At 30.9% G+C, this 24,154-nt stretch overlaps 1 protein-coding gene and 1 long non-coding RNA gene across 7 annotated transcripts in view; both read right to left on the reverse strand.

The window, feature by feature from the left end:
• The window catches only part of LOC134224943 (zwei Ig domain protein zig-8-like), a 951,761-nt gene that overhangs the window by 682,332 nt on the left and 245,275 nt on the right, over positions 1-24,154 (reverse strand). The gene's annotated exons all lie outside the window — the stretch shown is intronic.
• Positions 16,401-17,269, reverse strand: LOC134225064 (uncharacterized). Its single transcript, XR_009983155.1, has 3 exons — positions 17,196-17,269; positions 16,918-17,134; positions 16,401-16,841 (listed from the first exon to the last, which is right to left on the reverse strand). It is a non-coding gene; the product is annotated as an uncharacterized LOC134225064 (long non-coding RNA).

The following is a 24,154-nucleotide window of genomic DNA, read 5'->3' on the forward strand; positions in this document are numbered from 1 at the left end:
AAAATTCGAATTCAAAATTCAAAAATTCAAAATTCAAAATTAAAATTCAAAATTCAAAATTCAAAAATTCAAAATTCAAAATTCAAAAATTCAAAATTCTAAATTCAAAAATTCAAAATTCTAAAATTCAAAGGTTCTAAAATTCAAAATTCTAAAATTCTAAAATTCTAAAATTCAAAATTCAAAATTCAAAATTCAAAATTCAAAATTCAAAATTCAAAATTCAAAATTCAAAATTCAAAATTCAAAATTCAAAATTCAAAATTCAAAATTCAAAATTCAAAATTCAAAATTCAAAAATTCAAAAATTCAAAAATTCAAAATTCAAAATTCAAAATTTCAAAATTCAAAAATTAAAATTCAAAAATTCTAAAATTTCAAAAATTCTAAAATTCTAAAAATTCTAAAATTCTAAATTCTAAAATTCTAAAAATTCAAAATTCAAAAATTCAAAATTCAAAATTCAAAAATTCAAAAATTCAAAATTCAAAATTCAAAAATTCAAAATTCAAAATTCAAAATTCAAAATTCAAAATTCAAAATTCAAATTCAAAAAATTTCAAAATTCAAAATTTAAAATTCAAGGTTCAAAAATTTCAAAAATTCAAAATTCAAAATTTCAAAAATTCAAAATTCAAAATTCAAAATTCAAAAATTCAAAAATTCAAAATTCAAATTCAAAAATTCAAAAAATTCAAAGGTTCAAAAATTCAAAATTCAAAAATTCAAATTCAAAATTCAAAATTCAAAAATTCATTCAAAATTCAAATTTTTTTTCAAAATTCAAAATTCAAAATTCAAGGTTCAAATTCAAATTCAAAATTCAAAATTCAAAATTCAAAAATTCAAAATTCAAAATTCAAAATTCAAAATTCAAAAATTCAAAAATTCAAAATTCAAAATTCAAAAAATTCAAAAATTCAAAAATTCAAAAATTCAAAAATTCAAAGGTTCAAAATTCAAAATTCAAAATTCAAAATTCAAAAATTCAAAATTCAAAGTTCAAAAATTCAAAAATTCAAAAATTCAAAATTCAAAAATTCAAAATTCAAAATTCAAAAATTCAAAATTCAAATTCAAAGGTTCAAAATTCAAAATTCAAAATTCAAAATTCAAAAATTCAAAATTCAAAATTCAAAATTCAAAGGTTCAAAATTCAAAATTCAAAATTCAAAATTCAAAAGTTCAAAATTCAAAATTCAAAAATTCAAAATTCAAAAATTCAAAATTCAAAATTCAAAAGTTCAAAATTCAAGGATTCAAAAGTTCAAAAATTCAAAATTCAAAGGTTCAAAAATTCAAAATTCAATTCAAAATTCAAAATTCAAAATTCAAAAATTCAAAATTCAAGGTTCAAAATTCAAAATTCAAAGGTTCAAAATTCAAAATTCAAAGGTTCAAAAATTCAAAATTCAAAAGGTTCAAAATTCAAAGGTTCAAGGATTCAAAGATTCAAAATTCAAAATTCAAAAATTCAAGGTTCAAAAATTCAAAATTCAAAATTCAAAAGGTTCAAAATTCAAAATTCAAAATTCAAAATTCAAAAATTCAAAATTCAAGGTTCAAATTCAAAAAGTTCAAAGGTTCAAAAATTCAAAATTCAAATTCAAAATTCAAAATTCAAAATTCAAAAATTCAAAATTCAAAATTCAAAAATTCAAAAATTCAAAAATTCAAAAATTCAAAATTCAAAGATTCAAAATTCAAAATTCAAAAATTCAAAATTCAAAATTCAAAAATTCAAAAATTCAAAATTCAAAATTCAAAAATTCAAAAGTTCAAAAATTCAAAATTCAAAAATTCAAAATTCAAAATTCAAAAATTCAAAATTCAAAATTCAAAAATTCAAAATTCAAAATTCAAAATTCAAAATTCAAAAATTCAAAATTCAAAAATTCAAAATTCAAAAATTCAAAATTCAAAAATTCAATCTCAAGGATTCAAAATTCAAAATTCAAAGTTCAAAGTTCAAAATTCAAAATTCAAAATTCCAAAATTCAAAAATTCAAAACCAAAATTCAAAAATTCAAAAATTCAAAAATTCAAAATCCAAAAATTCAAAATTCAAAAATTCAAAATTCAAAAATTCAAAATTCAAAAATTCAAAAAAATCAAAAATTCAAAATTCAAAAAATTCAAAATTCAAAAATTCAAAATCAAAATTCAAAAATTCAAAAAATTCAAAAATTCAAAAATTCAAAAATTCAAAAATTCAAAATTCAAAAATTCAAGGTTCAAAAATTCAAAATTCAAATTCAAAATTCAAAATTCAAAAATTCAAAAATTCAAAAATTAAAAAATTCAACAATTCAAAAATTCGAAAATTCAAAAAATCAAAAATTCAAAAATTCAAAAATTCAAAAATTACAAATTTCAAACATTCAAAAATTCAAAATTCAAAATTCAAAAATTCAAAAATTCAAAAATTAAAATTCAAAATTCAAAAATTCAAAATTCAAAAAATTCAAAAATTCAAAATTCTAAAATTCAAAATTTCAAAATTAAAAAAAAATTCAAAAATTCAAAATTCAAAAATTCAAAATTCAAAAATTCAAAATTCAAAATTCAAAATTCATAATTCAAAATTCAAAAATAAAATACAAAAATTCAAAAATTCAAGGTTCAAAATTCAAAATTCAAAAATTCAAAATTCAAAATTCAAAAATTCAAAAATTCAAAATTCTAAAATTCAAAATTCTAAAATTCAAAATTTCAAAAGTTCATAAGTTCAAAAACTCAAAAAATTCAAAAATTCAAAAATTCAAGGTTCAAAATCAAAATTCAAAATTCAATAATTAAAAATCAAAAATTCAAAATTCAAAAATTCTAAAAAATTCAAAATTCTAAAAATTCTAAAATTCTAAAATTCTAAAATTCTAAAATTCCAAAATTCTAAAACTCTAAAATTTTAAAATTCCAAAATTCTAAATTCTAAAATTCTAAATTTCTAAAATTCTAAAATTCTAAAATTCTAAAATTCTAAAATTCTAAAATTCTAAAATTCTAAAATTCTAAAATTCTAAAATTCTAAAATTCTAAAATTCTAAAATTCTAAAATTCTAAAATTCTAAAATTCTAAAATTCTAAAATTCTAAAATTTTAAATTCTAAAATTCTAAAATTCTAAACTTCTAAAATTTAAAATTCTAAAATTCTAAAATTCTAAAATTCTAAATTCTAAAATTCTAAAATTCTAAAATTCTAAAATTCTAAAATTCTAAAATTCTAAAATTCTAAAATTCTAAAATTCTAAAATTCTAAAATTCTAAAATTCTAAATTCTAAAATTCTAAAATTCTAAAATTCTAAAATTCTAAAATTCTAAAATTCTAAAATTCTAAAATTCTAAAATTCTAAAATTCTAAAATTCTAAAATTCTAAAATTCTAAAATTCTAAAATTCTAAAATTCTAAATTCTAAAATTCTAAAATTCTAAAATTCTAAAATTCTAAAATTCTAAAATTCTAAAATTCTAAAATTCTAAAATTCTAAAATTCTAAAATTCTGAAATTCTAAAATTCTAAAATTCTAAAATTCTAAAATTCTAAAATTCTAAAATTCTAAAATTCTAAAATTCTAAAATTCTAAGCTTGTATCTCTTCCCTCCGTGCTCCAATTCATGCTTCTCATCATGTTCTTGCATTATTAATTGTGCGAGTGCCAGGTCATCAACGCACACTGTTCACCTCTGTGGCACTGTAGTCTCAGGCTCAGCACTTCTTTTCCCTTCAGGCCGAGAATCATGCGGCAAAAGCCGTGGACCTTTTCGAATGACGGTTTCACCGGGAAACTCGAAAAGTCAATGCGAAAAGAATTTTTTCGCCATACCGCGGATCACTAGAACGCGCGACGCAGCACGGATGGAATCGAACTTTAATTACTGAAATAGATAACTTGACTTCCCGCGCAATTGGAAACACGTCTGCACTTCTCAGAAGCTGAGAGGCATCTTTAAAAAATCTAAAACTCAAAAATTCTAAAATTCGAAAATTTTAAAATTCTAAAATTCTAAAATTCTAAAATTCTAAAATTCTAAAATTCTAAAATTCTAAAATTCTAAAATTCTAAAATTCTAAAATTCTAAAATTCTAAAATTCTAAAATTCTAAAATTCTAAAATTCTAAAATTCTAAAATTCTAAAATTCTAAATTCTAAAATTCTAAAATTCTAAAATTCTAAAATTCTAAAATTCTAAAATTCTAAAATTCTAAAATTCTAAAATTCTAAAATTCTAAAATTCTAAAATTCTAAAATTCTAAAATTCTAAAATTCTAAAATTCTAAAATTCTAAAATTCTAAATTCTAAAATTCTAAAATTCTAAAATTCTAAAATTCTAAAATTCTAAAATTCTAAAATTCTAAAATTCTAAAATTCTAAAATTCTAAAATTCTAAAATTCTAAAATTCTAAATTCTAAAATTCTAAAATTCTAAAATTCTAAATTCTAAAATTCTAAAATTCTAAAATTCTAAAATTCTAAAATTCTAAAATTCTAAATTCTAAAATTCTAAAATTCTAATTCTAAATTCTAAAATTCTGGGTTCTAAATTCTAAAATTCTAAAATTCTAAAATTCTAAAATTCTATCTAAAATTCTAAAATTCTTTCTGGAATTCTAAAATTCTTATTCTAAAATTCTAAATTCTAAAATTCTAAAATTCTAAAATTCTAAAATTCTAAATTCTAAAATTCTAAAATTCTAAAATTCAAATTCTAAGGTTCTAAAATTCTAAAATTCTAAAATTCTGGATTCTAAAATTCTAAAATTCTAAAATTCTAAAATTCACAAAATTCTAAAATTCTAAAATTCTAAATTCTAAATTCTAAAATTCTAAGGTTCTAAAATTCTAATTCTAAAATTCTAAAATTCTAAATTCTAAAATTCTAAAGGTTCTAAAATTCTAAAATTCTAAAATTCTAAAATTCTAAAATTCTGGGTTCTAAGATTCTAAAATTCTAAATTCTAAAATTCTGGATTCTAAAATTCTAAAATTCTAAAATTCTAAAATTCTAAGGTTCTAAAATTCTAAAATTCTAAAATTCTAAAAGTTCTAAAATTCTAAAATTCTGGAATTCTAAATTCTAAAATTCTAAAATTCTGAGTTCTAAAATTCTAAGGTTCTAAATTCTAAAATTCTAAAATTTAAGGTTCTAAAATTCTAAAATTCTAAATTCTAAAATTCTAAAATTCTAAATTCTGGGTTCTAAATTCTAAAATTCTAAAATTCTAAAATTCTAAAATTCTAAATTCTAAGGTTCTAAATTCTAAAATTCTAAAATTCTGAGTTCTAAAATTCTAAAGATTCTGATTCTAAAATTCTAAAATTCTAAGTTCTGGGTTCTAAAATTCTGAGTTCTAAAATTCTAAGGTTCTAAAATTCTAAAATTCTAAAATTCTAAAATTCTAAATTCTAAATTCTAAAATTCTAAATTTAAAATTCTAAAATTCTAAAATTCTAAAATTCTAAAATTCTGAATTCTAAGGTTCTAAAATTCTAAAATTCTGAATTCTAAAATTCTAAAATTCTAAAATTCTAAATTCTAAAATTCTAAATTCTAAAATTCTAAAATTCTAAGTTCTAAATTCTAAAATTCTAAATTCTAAATTCTAAATTCTAAAATTCTAAAGGTTCTAAAATTCTAAAATTCTAAATTCTAAAATTCTAAAATTCTGGAATTCTAAAATTCTAAATTCTAAAGGTTCTGAATTCTAAAATTCTAAAATTCTAAAATTCTAAAATTCTAAATTCTAAAATTCTGGGGATTCTAAAATTCTAAAGGTTCTAAATTCTAAAATTCTAAATTCTAAATTCTAAAATTCTAAAATTCTAAAATTCTAAAATTCTAAAATTCTAAAATTCTAAAATTCTAAATTCTGAAGTTCTGGTTCTAAATTCTAAAATTCTAAAATTCTAAATTCTAAAATTCTAAAATTCTAAAATTCTAAAATTCTAAAATTCTAAGGTTCTGATTCTAAAATTCTAAAATTCTAAAATTCTAAAATTCTAAATTCTAAAATTCTAAAATTCTAAATTCTAAATTCTAAATTCTGTTCTGAATTCAAAATTCTAAAATTCTAAAATTCTAAAATTCTAAAATTCAAAATTCTGGATTCTAAATTCTAAAATTCTAAAATTCTAAAATTCTAAAATTCTAAAATTCTGGATTCTAAAATTCTAAATTCTAAAATTCTAAAATTCTAAAATTCTAAAATTCTAAAATTCTAAAATTCTAAAATTCTAAAATTCTAAAATTCTAAAATTCTAAAATTCTAAAATTCTAAAATTCTAAAATTCTAAAATTCTAGAATTCTAGAATTTTAAAATTCTAAAATTTTAGAATTTTAGAATTTTAAAATTTTAAAATTCTAAAATTCTAAAATTCTAAAATTCTAAAATTCTAAAATTCTAAAATTCTAAAATTCTAAAATTCTAAAATTCTAAAATTCTAAAATTCTAAAATTCTAAAATTAAAATTCTAAAATTCTAAAATTCTAAAATTCTAAAATTCTAAAATTCTAAAATTCTAAAATTCTAAAATTCTAAAATTCTAAAATTCTAAAATTCTAAAATTCTGAAATTCTAAAATTCTAAAATTCTAAAATTCTAAAATTTTAAAATTCTAAAATTCTAAAATTCCAAAATTCTAAAATTCTAAAATTCTAAAATTCTAAAATTCTAAAATTCTAAAATTCTAAAATTCTAAAATTTTAAATTTCTAAAATTCTAAAATTCTAAAATTCTAAAATTTCAAAATTCTTAAATTCTAAAATTCTAAAAATTCTAAAATTCTAAAATTCTAAAATTCTAAAATTCTAAAATTCTAAAATTCCTTAATTCTTAAATTCTTAAATTCTAAAATTCTAAAATGTTAAAATTCGAAAATTCTAATACTAAAATCAGTTAAGGCGTGTATTTGCCCTTGTCTTCTTGTATAATATTGGCACTGCAATAATTCAAACGTGGAGAAAGTATTAACACACATGTGGTACCGTTGTTTATGCATCTCATATACAACTGAATTCGGTTACATATTTGAGTTGCAGAAACAAAATCGGTCTGATTTGTACTGCTAGGGAAAAGTCACAGTTCACAAATTTAAAATCATTTAGTAAAGGGAATCTTTCTGCTTTTCAATTCAACGTCTCTCCGAAAGTATTCAACCATACATATTTTGTTCTGCGTTTTAATAGAAAATAATTGAACTATCACTGGATGAAATTCTCAACCGCTTAATGCTCAAAGAAGACAGAGAAAATAGTTTTCAATAACAAGATATTTATCACCGCACAGCAAAAAAAAAAGGTGTAATATCACATCAGATTTGATGCACATCATCGCCGTCGCAAATCGTATGTGATATTACATCAGTTTTGTGTTACAAAAAAGTGACGTACTTGGAATTTTCTCTTCAAAATAATGCGGTTTGCGACGTAATATTTTCGACGTAATAACCAAAACGACGTAAAAATCAGTCCGTAGAAACCTCGCTTTCGGCAGCTGGGTGAGGGGTGTTCGGGAATTTTCTTTCATGCTTCCGAAATAGTTGTAGTTGAAGAAATGTAATACATTATTTTATTTTTTAGTCGAGTCGAGTCAAGTACGAGACACTGAAGACGGCCTTACTGTTGAGGTCGAAATACGTATCTGTCAAGATACAATTAAGTGGTGGAATTCAATGGGATTGCATAAACTCGTCTTATGACAGGTGAACAAATAATTGATGTTCGAGACACGTTAGTTTTTTGAAACTGCTTTTATTATAAAAGTTTTTAGATTTAGGCTTTCAAAAGTTTTTGTTGCTCCTTACAGTTTGAGATTTTAATTTGTTATGATTTTTAGTCAGATTTTCATAGTTTTGGATACTAATAGACCTGACAGATCAATTTCATTCAGCGCGCCATGACTTTGGCGCTGCTGCAGCATGGCGGCCTCATGTCAGAAGTTCCTTATAAATTCCTCCAGGAAAAGTTTCTCCTGGAATTCCTCCAGAAGTTCCTCTACGAATTCCTCCGAGAGTTCCTCCAGGAATTCCTCCGAAAGTTTTTCTAAGAATTCCTCTGGAAGTTCATGTGGAATAATTTCCAGGAATTCATTTGGAATTTCCCCCCGGAATTCTGACGGAATTTCCCCCCGGAATTCTGACGGAATTTCCCCCCGGAATTCCTCTGGATTTTCCTCCAGGAATTCATCCGGAAGTTCTTCTAGGAATTCCTCCGGAAGTTTCTCTAGGAATTCTTCCGGAAGTTCCTCCAAGAATTCTTCCGGAAGTTAATCCAGGAATTCTTCCGGAAGTTCCTCCAGGAATTCTTCCGAAAGTTCCTCAAAAAACTCCTCTGGAATTTCCTTCAAAAGTTCCTCTGTAATTTCCCCCAGGAATTCCTCCAGAAGTTCCTCCAGGAATTCCTCCGGAAGTTCCTCCAGGAATTACTCCAGAAGTTCCTCTAGTTCCTCCAGGAATTCCTCCGGAAGTTCCTCCAGGAATTTCTCTGGAATTTCCTCCAGGAATTCCTCCGGAATTTTGTCCAGGATTTCTTCCGGAAGATCTTACAGGAATTCTAAGTACTCCTAGGAATTGCTCCGGAAATTCCTCCAAGAATTCCTCCGGAAGTTTCTCCAAGAATTCTTCCGGAAGTTAACCAGGAATTCTTCCGGAAGATCTTCCAGGAATTCCTCCGAAAGTTTCTCAAAGAACTCCTTTGTAATTGCCTTCAGAAATTCCTCTGGAATTTCCTCCTAAAATTCCTCTGGAATTTCCACCTTCAATTCTTCTGGAATTTCCTCCATAAATACTCCTGGAATTTCCTTCAGGAATTCCTCCAGAAGTTCCTCCAGGAATTCCTCCGGAAGTTCCTACAAGAATTCCTCGTGATGTTTATCCAGGAATTCTTCTGAAAGATCTTCCAGGAATTCTTCCGGAAGTTCCTCAAAGAACTTTTCGGAATTCCTCTAGAAGTTCCTCCAGGAATTCTTCAGAAGTTCCTCTAGGAATTCCTTCAGAAGTTGCTCAAGGAATTCCTCAAAAGTTCCTCTGTAATTTCCCCCAGGAATTCCTCCAGAAGTTCCTCCAGGAATTCCTCCGGAAGTTCCTCCAGGAATTACTCCAGAAGTTCCTCTAGTTCCTCCAGGAATCCCTCCGGAAGTTCCTCCAGGAATCCCTCCGCCAGTTCCTTCAGGAATTCTTCCGAAAGTTCCTACAAGAATTCCTCGTGATGTTTATCCAGGAATTCTTCTGAAAGATCTTCCAGGAATTCTTCCTGAAGTTCCTCAAAGAACTTTTCGGAATTTCTCTAGAAGTTCCTCCAGGAATTCTTCAGAAGTTCTTCTAGGAATTCCTTTAGAAGTTGCTCAAGGCATTCCTCAAAAGTTGCTCTGTAATTTCCCCCAAGAATTCTTCCTGAAGTTCCTCCAGGAATTCCTCCAGAAGTTCCTCCAGAAATTCCTCTGGAATTTCCTACAGGAATTCCTCCGGAATTTTGTCCAGGATTTCTTCCGGAAGATCTCACAGGAATTCTTCCGAAAGTTCCTCAAAGAACTTTTCGGAATTGCCTTCAGAAATTGCTCTGGAATTTCCTCCTAAAGTTCCTCTGGAATTTCCTCCTACAATTTTTCTGGAATTTCCTCCAGGAATTCCTCCAGAAGTTCCTTCAGAAATTCCTCCAGAAGTTCCTCCAGAAATTCCTCCGGAAGTACCTCCAGGAATTCCTCCAGAAGTTCCTCCAGGAATTCCTCCAGAAGTTCCTCCAGGAATTCCTCCGGAAGTTGCTCGAGGAATTCCTCCAAGAGTTAATCTAAGAATTCCTCTGGATGTTCATGTGGAAATAATTCCAGGAATTTTTCTGGAATTTCTTCCAGGAATTCCTCTGGAATTTCCTCCAGGAATTCATCCGGAAGCTCTTCTAGGAATTCCTCCGGAAGATCTTCTAGGAATTCTTCCGGAAGTTTATCCAGGAATTCTTCTGGAAGATCTTCCAGGAATTCTTCCGAAAGTTCCTCAAAAAACTCCTCTGGAATTTCCTCCTAAAGTTCCTCTGGAATTTCCACAGGAGTTCTTCCAAAAGTTCTTCCAGGAATTCCTCCGGAAGTTCCTCCAGGAACTACTCCTGAAGTTCCTCCAGGAATTCCTCCGGAAGTTGCTCCAGGAATTCCTCCAGAAGTTTCTCCAGGAATTCCTCCAGAAGTTTATCCAGGAATTCCTCCAGAAGTTTCTCCAGGAATTCCTCTAGAAGTTCCTCCAGGAATTCTTCAGAAGTTCCTCTAGGAATTCCTTCAGAAGTTGCTCAAGAAATTCCTCCAGAAGTTTCTCCAGGAATTCTTCCGGAAGATCCTCAAAGAATTCTTCAGGAAGTTTATCCGGGAATACTTCTGGAAGATCTTCCAGGACTTCTTCCGAAAGTTCCTCAAAAAACTCCTCTGGAATTTCTTCCAGAAGTTTCTCAAGAAGTTCCTCCAGGAATTCCTCCATAAGTTCCTCCAGGAAGTCCTCCAGAAGTTCCTCCAGGAATTCCTTCGGAAGCTCTTCCAGAGATTTCTCCGAAAGTTCCTCCAGGAATTTCTCCGGAAGCTCCTCAACTAATTCCTCCGCAAGTTCCTACAGGAAATCTTCCAGAAGTTCCTCCGAAGGAATTCCTGAGGGAACTTCCAGAGGAACTTCCGGAGAAATTTGAAGACTTTTTATTAATAAGTTCACGCCGAAGCACGATGCCGCCGCTGGCTGAAAATGATATCAAGAAGCCACCGATACAATATCAATTGGCGTACAGGTTCAAATTCTATATTGTACATAAAAACCCAGATTAATCCACCTAGCAGTGATGATGCCTTTCTCGTGCATTTAAAATATATTGAAAAAATCACTTTAAAAAGGTCAAAAAAGCTCTTTGGGTGAATAGATCACATTTTTAATATTTTTGCCTTGCCACCATTCAAAAACAATTGTTTTTTGATTTTTTTTCCAAGGGGGGCCTGTGGGAAAAAACAATGATTTTTCAATAATTCCGAAAAGCAATGATCGGGCCCATTTTCAATAGCAAACAATTCCCTGTCGAATGCAACTTGTTGCGAGTAAATCGGATAATTCTAAGTTCTAAAACGTGTGTCTACAAAATTTGTACACATACACATACATACACAAAAAAACAGACATCACCTCAGTTTGTCGAGCTGAGTAGATCGGTATATAACACTATGGGTCTCCGGGACTTCTATCAAAAGTTTTTTTGGAGCAATCATATAGCCTTTCGGTACAACTTTGTTGTACGAGAAAGGAAAAAATGCATATGTTACAAATATGCGATCGTGGGTAAATAGTACAATAATTAGCGCAGCGGCACGTTTTAAAAATACATTATAAAATACAATATGGATTAACTGTCCAGACAGCGCGTCTACAATTGTTTTAGGGCCGATTCCCACGTAGTGTTTTTTCACCAATGTAATATTAAAGTTCAATAAAACTAGTTGTATGTCATACATTGATTTTGCATGCCTTTGTGTAATAATTATTGTACAAGTACATTTGTGAAAATTAACAACACAATTCACATAAATATCAATGGAAAAAAGCCGCATAATATGGAAATAATGAGGTGTATGAAAACGAACGTTAAGTTCAAATCACCCAAATGCCCAAACTACACCATTATTCCACCCAAACCACCCAACCCAATAAGCAGTTAGCCTCAATGACACGCATCTTCTTTCCTTCCAAAGCAGGAAAAAGATGGCAGCAAACGTAACGAGCGCACGAGAAAGCATGTACGAATGCGATTTTTATTTCCAACGATGAAATTTTTACAACTGTGTTGATGCGAGCGGATAAAGTCATCGGCTTCGGTCTCTATAGCGCGTGTGTTAGTTTTCGTGTTCCACATTTGAAGCTTTGGAGAGCTTTGCTTGAGAGGTTAGCATCATCAATAAAGCACGAAAGAAGCAACACAAACTTTAATGCTGTCAGTATACACGGTGCGAAATTTATTCATTGAATGTGGAAATGCTACACACTTAATTTGTTTTACTCAATATTGTGCGGTTACTTGCTGAGATTTTTTTACTTTATTAAACTGTTTTTTAATCTACAGATTATATTCAACACCATACTTGCTAAATGGACACGGTCGGTTAAAGTGGCTGGTCCTTATTGCCTGATTTTCAAAATTGCACGCGGCGAACCTTTCATGAAAGGTACCGCCGCGCTTTCTGCACCCGTTTACTTGATTCTTATGGATGAATAGCATTGCGGTGTATCGTTTGTCGCGGCCGTACCTTTCGACAGTCATTCGCCGCGTGAAGTTTTGTGCAAGTACCCATTAAGAACATTAAGAACATTACAAACGCCGCGCAGTGTATCATATCCAGAAAATCTGACAATAAAGTGTTCGTGAAAGTAGTCGTTAGATTATTCGCTGTTGGTTTGAGCGAGACAGAGTATATGACAAAAAAATCAACCAGCAACTTGCGGTTTTTGGTTCGAAATGAACGTTTGTCAGCAATAGAATAATCCATCTAGATTTTCTACTAGATGGCTTTTTGCTGTACTATAAATCTCGCATAACTTTTCAAAAGGGCCTTAGTAACATTTTTTTAATGAATTAATTTGAGTACTGCAATCAACAGAACAACATGAAAACTATTGTTCACTATACTACAAAAAAGTGTTGTATGGGTGACTGTCGCAAAATCATTCAAACTTTCTAATAAAACTTTTGAAAACTCTAAATAAAACCCTACACTAAAAAATCAATTTAAAAATAAAAGTCAATTTGCAGTGTTCAAATTAATTCATGAAAAAATGTTACTTAGGTGCTTTTGAAAAGTTAAGCGAGAATTCATGAAAAAATGTTACTTAGGTCCTTTTGAGAAGTTATGCGAAAATGTAATAGAAATGCATGAAGCCAAATAGGACTTTTGGGAACTTGCAAGTGTTCTTATTGTTAAGTTGACTTTTTGTCAATTTATTGGTCAATACTTAAAAGGTGCTGTAAAAGAAAAGTGCATACTCAGGTTTTCCAAATCTGATGCAGACTATCTTTGAAAAGGGTCAAACTTGTTTTTACTGATTTTTCAAATGGATATAATCGATAAATGACGCTTCCTACAAAAAAGTGTTGTATGGGTGACTGTCGCAAAATCATTCAAACTTTCTAATAAAACTTTTGAAAAACTCTAAATAAAACCCTACACTAAAAAATCAATTAAAAAATAAAAGTCAATTTGCAAAAACGCTCTTTTGATTTGGAAGAAATTTTGTCTCAAGATAGGTGATTATATTCCTACAAACCGTCCATACATCGCAAGCCGGGCACTTTTAAGGGAAAAAAGTTTTTCTAACAAAAACTTTTTCTTGACGGAATTGATTTTTTCAGTGTCTTTAAGGGTTGGATTTAACATATGTATACATATATACTCATATTAAGTATTCCTATTAAGGCAGGCAGAGTACAATGTTTTGGTCGTAACTGGTCGCAACTAAAGAAGCTAATAATGGAATATAATATTTTTTTGAAGATATAAACCCAATATTACTCTTAATTAAAAACAAACTATATTTAGTGACTAAATTAGACAATGTATCATAAAAATAGATTTGCTTGGGGTTCTATAACGATGGCTTTCATTGGTTTAGTTTCAGATGAAAATACACTGAAAATAATTCCGACAAGAAAAGTTTTTGTTAGAAAAACTTTTTTTCCTTAAGAGTGCCCAGCTTGCGATGTATGGACGGTTGGTAGGGAACATAATCACCTATCTTGAGACAAAATTTCATTTAAATAAAAAAAAGCATTTTTTCGCAAATCGACTTTAAAATTTTTAAACTGATTTTTTTCAGTGTAAGGCTCAATTTGGATTGTTTCCGATATTTTCACTAGAAATTTTGACTGATTTTGCGATGGTCACCAATACAACACTTTCTTGTGGGATGCGTCGTTTTTCTATTATATCCATTTGAAAATATTAGCAAAAAAATTTCAGCTCTTTTCAAAGGATAGTCTAGATTAAATTTGGAAAAACATTTTTGTTTTCATTTCGGATCATCTGGTGATTTTTCATTTCTCATTTTTCATTTCTTACTTCTTACTTTTCACTCCTCACTTCGCACTTCTCACGTCTCACTTTTCACTTCTCACTGCTCACATCGGTTTGATAAGGCTATTCGACGTTTATCTTCTTTTCTTCGCATATGGATAGGGTTTGTTTTCATACGGAAACGCTTCGGAAGCGTTTCCGTATGAAAACAAACCCTATCCCGTCTGTGCGCGTGCAAGAGAAAGAAGATAAACGTCAGATAGCCTTATAGGGGAAAGAAATGGCAGAAATGACGCTTAACTTTTAAAAAGAACATATGTCACCTTTTTTTCATGAATTAATTTGTGTACCGCAATCAAAAGCTATCATATTGGTCTGTTGATCGCAATATTAAAATTCATTCATGAAAATATGTTTCTTAGGTCATTTTGAAAAAATAAACTAGAATTTTCAGTGTATACATGAAATCTTAAAATAGTTACTTTTTAACTCATTAATGGGCTTTTATGTTTCTTTGTGAATCTTTTTCTTCCGTGTAAGCTGTGTATTCTATGTTGTCATTGTTCCAGTTTCGAATAAATTGTGTCTTGGTATAACATAACCTAGAAAATCGATAGCTTATTTGTTACGAAATAATGATGTCTCATAACACTTTGAATATTTACTATTTTTTTAGAAGTGCCATCATTATGAAACTCAATAGTGAACAAGAAGAAAACATTCCCCATCGAATGCAACTTGTTGTAGCAAAATCGATTCAGGTTTAGTACTAGAAAAATTGGCTAATGTTTCAATGTGCACACACATACGCACACACACACACACGGACACACACACGGACAGACAGACATTTGCTCAGTTTGTCGAGCTGAATTGAATGGTATATAACACTATGGGTCTACAAGCGCTCTATAAAAAGTACGTTTTGGGAGTGAAATGAAAGCCTTTCAGGTACAACTTTGTTGTACGAGAAAGGCAAAAAGAAATATTTCAAATAGAAAATTAAAAATTAGAGAATGAAAAATTAAATTTGAAAATTTAAAACTGAAGACTGAAAATTTTAAAAATAAATTTCAAAATAAGCATTAATAAATATATATAAAAATAAAAAATTAACCATTAACATATGTGTTTAGTTTTATATTATAGTTTTTATTCAGAATGACCTTTTTGATCAATCTTGCTGTACGACCTTAGGACTGCCGGTGAGAGCGATGGCCCATTCTCACCCTCCCAGACCCATTGTCACCCCCGAAAGAAATCCAAAAATCTCAGTATTAAAAAAATTAAAAAATCTAAATATTTAAAAATCAATAAAACCTAAGAATTTCCAAATCTGGCAATCCATATATCTGAAAATCTGAAATTTTTAAATTAAAAATCCTAAAAATCTTGAGATCTAACTACTAAACATCTTGATTATCTGGAAATCTTAAAATCTAGAAATATAAACATTTTCATATCTAAAAATTAAAAATCCAAAAATCTAAAGATCTAAAAACGTACAAATCTAAAAAATTTGAAATCTAAAAATATAAAATCTTAACAATTCAAATGGCTTAAAAATCTTAAAATATTTAAATTTTATTTGCTAAATTATACCTTGATTTAAAATTTAAAATCCTGAATTTTTAATTTTTTATTTTTTAGTTTTTGTTCTTAATTTTAAATTTTTTATTTTTTGTTCCTAATTTTTAATTTTTTATTCTAAATTTTGAATTTTGATTTTCTATTTTGAATTTTTAATTTTTATTTCTATTCAATTTTAATTTTTTAATTTTTAATTTATTTTTTTTTAATTTTAGTTTTCAACTTTTAATTATTAATTTTTAATTTTTAATTTCTTATTTTTATTTTTTTATTTTTTATTTTTTTTATTTGAATTTTAAATTTTAAATTTTAAATTTTAAATTTAAAATTTTAAATTTTAAATTTTAAATTTTAAATTTTAAATTTTAAATTTTAAATTTTAAATTTTAAATTTTAAATTTTAAATTTTAAATTTTAAATTTTAAATTTTAAATTTTAAATTTTAAATTTTAAATTTTAAATTTTAAATTTTAAATTTTAAATTTTTAATTTTGAATTTTAAATTTTAAATTTTAAATTTTAAATTTTAAATTTTAAATTTTCAATTTTAAATTTTAAATTTTCAATTTTAAATTTTAAATTTTAAATTTTAAATTTTAAATTTTAAATTTTAAATTTTAAATTTTAAATTTTAAATTTTAAATTTTAAATTTTAAATTTTAAATTTTAAATTTTTATTTTTAATTTTTTATTTTAATTTTTTATTTTAAATTTTTAATTCTCAATTTTATAGTTAATTTTTTTATTTCAAATTTTAAATTTAAAATTATAAGTTTAGTATTTAGGAATTTAAATTTTAGGATCAGCTGTGTTTATATATACAATGAGTTTGCAAATTTGATGGGAAAGTTAAAAAATTGTCAAAATACAATATTAGCCCGAGTTGGGAGGAAACCTAATGCGATCGTAAAAAATGATCTAGAGTGCGGCGCTGCAATGAACTTTACAATTGACAGTTTCAATGTAAAATAATTTAAACCCGAGCAAGATCGGGTACGTTCAACTAGTTTATAAGACTCATATTCTGCATTATGTTAGTGAAACATCACGTTACATACGTCCTCCTATTTTTTATGAGAGTGGAACAGCATGTGGTGCTATTTGGTCGTGATGGTCTTGTTCTTCTTCCTGCAAGTCGCTGCATGTTAGCACTGGTTCGCCACTACTTCTGTTAATCTAAGTCCATTTGATTGTTCTTGATTGTGCATGATCTTCCCAATTTGGTTTTGCCTGCAACAAATATTAAACAACTTATTCACTGTTTGCACTGGCTCAGATTGTTATTTTAGTCATTCAGAAACTTTACCTGCGCGTTTTCGTTTTTCCAACTTCTAATCCGTTCGGAGTACTCCATGAACTTGATTTTCGACGCTACCACAGCCTGCTTCGGCAACCACCAGACCAGTGAGCATGTTTCAGGAGAGTGTTAGAGAGTTAGACTGTTTGGTTCTGCAGGAACTATGGTTTGACTTCTGATTAGGCAGATCATTTCCCGGATCGATTATTCAGGCACAATCTTGTATCTGCAAAAACTCACACAGTTACCCGTCGGGCGATCGGAAATATCATAGATCCGGAACTTACCTGCATAGTTTTGCTTCAATGTCAATTTCTCATGGGTATCAACGAAGCAGTCTGCAGCTCCAGCACTCTTTTCGCTCTTTCTGGTTCTGCTAAATGTTATGAAAAATTTAACCGACTGGGTGCAAATAAAACCACAGGCAAAACTTACCCATGAACAGATTAGCTCCAAATCCAGGACGGAAACACTATTCACACATTTCACCAAGGAACTAATTTGATTAGCGAAAAGCAATTGTATCATTTTTTTCCCCGATGCGCTTAGAACGGAGTAAAAATCGAACTGTTTGGTGATAGACGTTTTGCTTCGTTGACAGTACAGCATGTTTTATGAGGCGATATTACTTATGGTTGACGTAATATTACACTGATTTCGCATTATTCACCTATTTGGTAGGTAATTTTACGTTGCATACACGTAACTGAAAAATATTTGTTTTTGGCTGGATGTTGCGGCGAGAAATGTAATAAAGCGTCAATATTGAAAAATATTACGTAAAATAACTTATTACGTCAGATTTTAATGTACGTTTCACGAAAATCCGTTACCGCATATTAATATATTTTTTGCTGTGCGGAGAGTCCGTTTCGAAACTATTAATCAACAAATTACTCACAACTGTAATTGCTACCAAATAAATACATATAATACTGAAAATCAAAACCATCAATGCAGTGGAAGCCATCATGCACCGACATTCGACGTCTGAAGCTCAACAATTTCGCAAAGCGTCCATCGGAAAATTACCAATGTGAACACAGAACACGTTCGATAAGTTGAAATTAATTAGAAATCATCTGCCGTTGCTCTCGAGGTCGGTTATTATGCAACGCACCAGGACGCGAATAGTCTTGGATCTTTAGTCAGGACGAACGGATGCTCTTAGCTCTGTTTTGATTCATAGCGCTTCTGCGTCGTTTGCTTTCTTAGAAAAACATATATGAACCAAACAAACTGCTGCCATAGATACAACCACGTTCTAAAAGGTCTTCCCACTTTCAACTGGAAGACGTCGAGAAGCAAGCTGACTGGCGATGTTTACCAAACCCGTTCTCGAACACAGGCTTTCTATATCAACTAGACAGGTAAACTCATGCGAATGGTACTTCCATGCATGATACACCTCAGAATGTAGAAATTGTATTATTCGCAGTTTTGTTTATTCCATGGGTATTGCAACAAATGTAGAAACCAATGCATCGCTCCTAGCTGACCTCTTGTTCATTCTATTATTACCAGGAACGAAGAGAAGTATACCTACTTTAATCAAAGCTTCTCTAAGTTTGGTAAATTGAATATGAATAATGGATCTGTTTATTGAATAAATATGAAAATCGTTCTGCAAGCTGTGCCGTCATGCCGACAAATTGGCAAACTATTTGAGTTTCGAAAAGCTACAGACGAGGAGTGTTTTTCCTTTCTGCCAGCTATGCTTACAAGTTTCAAAACTCTTCAAACTTGTGCGAAATTCCAACTGATGATGGTTTTCTGCTGGCAAGGCAAATTTAAGCTTGTTAACTGCTCGCCTTCCGAGGGCCTTCCGAGTCGTATCAAGGTACAGAGCGACGGAGGGGGCGCACTTGGCCATTTCCAGAGCGGCTGCCAAGAGACGACTCGGTCGCGCGCTACTCCATCTGATGAAGGTGATGAAACTGCTGTAAGCGAGAACTCGCAAGCACGTCTGATGAATATTGATGATGATTACGGATTACTCCGAACAGTAGGATTGGTTCCTACTGATGAACTATTTCTCGGAATTTTCACTTTGCACGGATCCCATGATGTGGGTTGATATTCAGAATAATTTCCTAATAAAATCAACCAACAGTCAACACATCTCAATCATTTCAATCAATATTCAGGAGAAAGAGTGAATGGTTACAATTTAGAATCCTTGCTTACGTTGCATTTTGATTCGCTTCCCAATGTATCTCTCGATTAACCTGTGCGCCGCTGTCAAAAATGAATACCAAAATAATATCAAAAGCAAATTAATGGCGTATGTTTTCGAACTGACAGGCAGGAACCGAATTCTTGATCCTAAACAAGACCATTTTGTAAAATAAATTATGCCTGGCGTTCTACTTATTTCCGTGAGTGTATGGCAGTTTTTTTTGAAATGTATAAAATAAACTCACGCCTACCCACCAATTGCCAACTACGTAACCGACTGAAAATAACCAATCTCACCGCCGACAACTACGGCGCACAGGGCTCTCGATGTTATTCACAAAATATTCTACTGATACACTTATCGTCGCTCATCCTGAATTTAATTTAAAATTTTTAAGAAAACATAAAGATGATGACTTTAGAAAGCCGAGTCAAGTACGAAACACTAAAAACAGTTACTTACCTACAATAAATCATGAATTGCTTTCGATAGGATGAACATGTGAGTGATGTAATGTAAAAGCAGAACAGCTACGCTATTTGTTAGTTACCGCAAGAAGGATCTCAACATTTTTCAACAAATACAAACTGCATTATTCCAGTTTCCTCAAAAAAATGAAACCTTCTACTTTCCACTTCTTAGATAATTGAACCTTGGCTATCTAGCAAATAAAAAACTGAACTTGACAAACAGCGAGCAATCACGCTTAGCGGTGGTAGCCAGTGCATTTGATGAGCTGCGATCGTGCGAGTCGTATCAAGCCGGAGAACGTTCGTACGAATTTTTAATCAAAAAGTTTTCAACTGCAACGTGAGAATCATGGAATTCCACCATTCCCGCAACTACCTCCGGTATTGGCGAATAAAAAAATCGACTCCGTCTGCATGGCAAACTCCTAACGAGGCACCCCTGCTGACGAGTGCACTCCGGGATGTTTTTCGCGACGATTGAGCCAAAAGGCCCTTTGCGTTTTCGCAGCACGTCTCAATACGGCTAGTGCTGCTGTTGCAGTCTATGAAAACTTTTCCGAAAGTCTAATTTAAGTTTCAACTCTCATTTCTCATTTTGCTATGTTTCATTTTCAGCAGATCTCTCCGTTTCCATCGCACATGTTCTGTCGCTCGGATGAAAAGCTTTCGGCCACCCCCAGGCGATGGGTTCGGAGGGGCGAACGGATTGTCATCGCATCGCTCCCACAGCTTATCCGAAAGCGTTCTCGCTGAGGGGCTTTTGTTAATGCACTTTTTAGTTGGGTCATTTTTTCTTTTGCTTGATGCAGCATTGGGAGGGAAGTTTGTTATTTTTCCACTCGTCCGGTTTCTTATCTCTTTCAGCAGCATCCCATCAGGAAGAACATGTATAAAAACTTTGGGCGAGTAGTTTTATACGATGTCGAATAAAAGAGATTAATATTTTTATGTTTTATCAGCAGGCTTTCAGATAATGACGGCAGCTAACCACATGGCAAGGAAAGAAGTATCAGGAGACGTTATATTTTGAATCGTCTATAAATCTTTGCATCGGAGTAATCGTTCCGGGTCATTCGTCATCCACATCGATTGACGCACGGGAATCGGAAATCCACTTTCCGCACACGTACGGCACACGAATACCTTCAGATTGCAATGAATCTGCTGAGTCACGTACGGTTGGTACAACATGACCGGGGCAAATCTTGATCAAAGAGAAGAAATGCTCTTTTTACACCAGAGACCCGAGGGTGACACCAACTGGCGCGGTGCGGCGCAACGCAGAGAGATGGACCTCACAAGCACATGCCCGAACATCTATGGCCCATCGATTGACATAAGTTTAAAGAAAGAAAAACTGGTTTCCCAAGTCACGTTAAGTCAGCTTCGGAAAGTCATCAGTAGCAGAGAAAGAAATTTTGCCGGCTTGTCACTACATTTAGAGGCAGCGCACAAAAAAATAAACCGGTCGGTACGTTCCCTCGGATGTGGTTCGATTATTTATCACATTCAATAAATTTATATGGGTGTAGGTACGCACCCGGAGATGACAAAAACGTATTTTCGGTATAGAATTTATACGCTCTGTCTTTTATGTTTGTTTTGGTATTTTGCTGCGTAGGCGGGCACCGAAAGCAACCGTGCTTGGCAGGTTATTTCGCCTATTGAACAAGCTAACATGAAATTCTATGATTGAAGGTTTGGTGAAAGTCCCGAATGAATCAATATTTCCTACTAATAAATTAGAATGGAGTTTCCAGCAAAATTGTTCTGCAGCGTACAGGATATATTTGGAAAGCTTAAATACAACAGACTCCTGTTTAATAAATGCAAAAATTACCATCTGGCAATTAGGTTTATATTAACCAGAGCTTGAAATATACATCTTCATGAAGCAAATTCAGTCCGAATTTTGATAAACATCGTATGAATATTGAAAACATAGAATGACATAGTCAGATGACTGCTCCACCAACTCATTCACTCGACTGTCAATGAGTGTGCTTCATATGTGGAGAAAAAACATAATTAGCATTGTTTATGTTGTTGTATACCGTTAAAAGAGCCTCGCGGATGAAAATCAGATTCTATGTGATAAATTGCTTTACTCATTTGAAACGTGCAGTGTTGTGCTTAATCATTATCAGACGATCATGATTGCAATTTTCATGTGAAAACTTCTCACGTGAAAACAGTAGGCGAGTTGTCGCCGGCGACAACTTCTCAAATTTTGTACTCAAACGATAATAAACACAGAATTTTCATTCAATCATTAATCTTCACTAATAATAGATAATTGCCAACAGTAACGTTATATCTTCTATTTGGCGTTATAGCTTCATGCTAGTGAGGAAAAAGAGTTCAAAATGTAACGGTAAATGCATCAAATCAAGATACGATTTTCAAATGATTCTTAATCGCTGGCGAGTTTTAATCACTTGAAAATTTAAAAGTAAAATCGCGGGTGAGTTTGATCATTCTCGATTTTTCGAAAATTTTATTTTTCCCAACCCTGGAAACGTGTTCAGATTTCAGTTAATTTATCAATTTGTAAAATGTGCATAAATATTCAATGACTAATATTCAACCGAATATTGACAGTCCAGAGCCGACTACGAATGTGTCTGGAAGTGAGCTGACAAGTGAAGGAAGGTGCACTTCACCAAAAAATTTCGATTATTTTACACTCTGATTTACACAACAGACATTTTTTTCATCTAACTAAAGTTTTATACAGAACTCCGGATGAAAGGTTTAGAGTAAAATATCCATCTAACTAGGGTAAAATGTCCAATAGTGGACCCCCTAGTAGCGGAATTTTGCTCTTCCTGTCATAAGGAGTAGACATTTTCAACATATTAATTCTGCTTGATATCTAACACCAAGTTCTGCATCTCCTCTTCACGATACATTCATACAACACTTAAATACACGAAGATATTCGTTGAAATTAACATTTTAAAGTCTGACCGAATTCGCCCTATAGTAGACCCCCTGGGGGACCATAATAGGAAATTGCTTCCCTATAGTCGACACTTCATTTGATTTTTATGTTCCGTTTCGGAACGTTCTGCTTCCCTATTATGGACCCCCCAAATATTCCTATAATGGACACTCTCGTGTTTATTTTTTGTAGAATTGTAAAAAAAAAACAACTAATTTTGCTTTCCATAGCATTTCTAATGTATGTAATCAAACCATAGGACTGTAAGGTAGGTTCTCCCGATGGAATTTCATAGCAAAATGTTTACATTGTGCTGTAATAATGCAAAAATGGATGGGAGGTCCACTATTGGTTGGGGGTCCACTATTCGGCACTTTACCCTAGTTTAAGAACATCATCATCAAAAAAGTTACAGCTGCATATTCCGAACAAAAATACGAAAATGACGTAAAGTGCATATTTATCGATAAATTGTGATACGTTCCGATGTATAAATCTCAAGATCACGAACGTATTGACGATTGAAAAGGAAATATGCTCTTTATCAACACACAACAAAGGAAGCTTTTGTCACTGTCGGACTGCAGAGACAGACGCAAGGCATTACTCTGCCTTCTTTGTGTCATGGACTGTACTTTGGCGCATTTTACACTTATTACGTAAGCAATTTTTCTAGGTTTTTTTGAAACCCCTCCCCCATGTGAGATTTCATTGATACAAATGACTTTATATATGTGTAACGTGTAAAAAACGAAAGACCTCCCCTCCATAGCTTCACGTCGCCAAGCAAACCACGCAGTCTACGAAGGGTCCGAAAATCATCTTACACCTGATTAATTCACCTTCCATGCAGCACACTTCGCCTTTTCATTGGGTATTTTGTCCGACACTCTGGCGACATCTATTCGATCGAAGTGTCGTGTAGAGCCTAAAGCAAGACCGATTTCGTCTTCTGAGCGTTCCATGGGGATTAGAAAGCGCCCTTGAAACTTGAACTATGCACATCATCCAATCCAATCGTCGCCTTGACCTACCATGCCAGTTTATCAGCGAACTCGTGTTCTTGCCTTGTTCCGCCATAGCTGGCCTCGATAAATTTTTGTCAGATGTGGCTTTGAAGTTGACAAATAGTTGACCAAACGCCAGAAAGCCATTCCTCAGAAATAGTAAAATTGGAAATCCCGATTATTATTTTTGGTTAAAGAATCATGGGTTGGGAAATTTCGCATAAAGGTTATGGGACATTTGGCATAACTTTGAACTGTTAGGTGAAGTGAAGGTATTTAGGCATAACGAGGATTTGGCATGATTTAGTAATGAAGGATTCTTCAGTAGGGGAAGAGGCCCCAAAACGCCCCCCCCCCGGGGCAAAACGACTTTCGGGTATTCACTTATATTTACCATGTTTGAGATAGCCTTCATAAAACTAGACGTGAAATTATGTAGGTTAGGCGGAAAAGTGTCAAAATAATATTCAGAAATGTAGGAAAAACTGAAATTTGATGATGCAACATCTAACATTTCGGCGAGGCAAAACGCCCTAGTGGAACTATCCTATAATGTACTCGCGTCTCCACGCACTGTCCATACCAGAATACTGATGCGCCGACGCGTGGTACGTTGTTCCATAAGAGCTGCCGACTAAAAGGCTCT

This window comes from Armigeres subalbatus, chromosome 3, assembly GCF_024139115.2.
Source record: "Armigeres subalbatus isolate Guangzhou_Male chromosome 3, GZ_Asu_2, whole genome shotgun sequence".
Taxonomy (NCBI): domain Eukaryota; kingdom Metazoa; phylum Arthropoda; class Insecta; order Diptera; family Culicidae; genus Armigeres; species Armigeres subalbatus.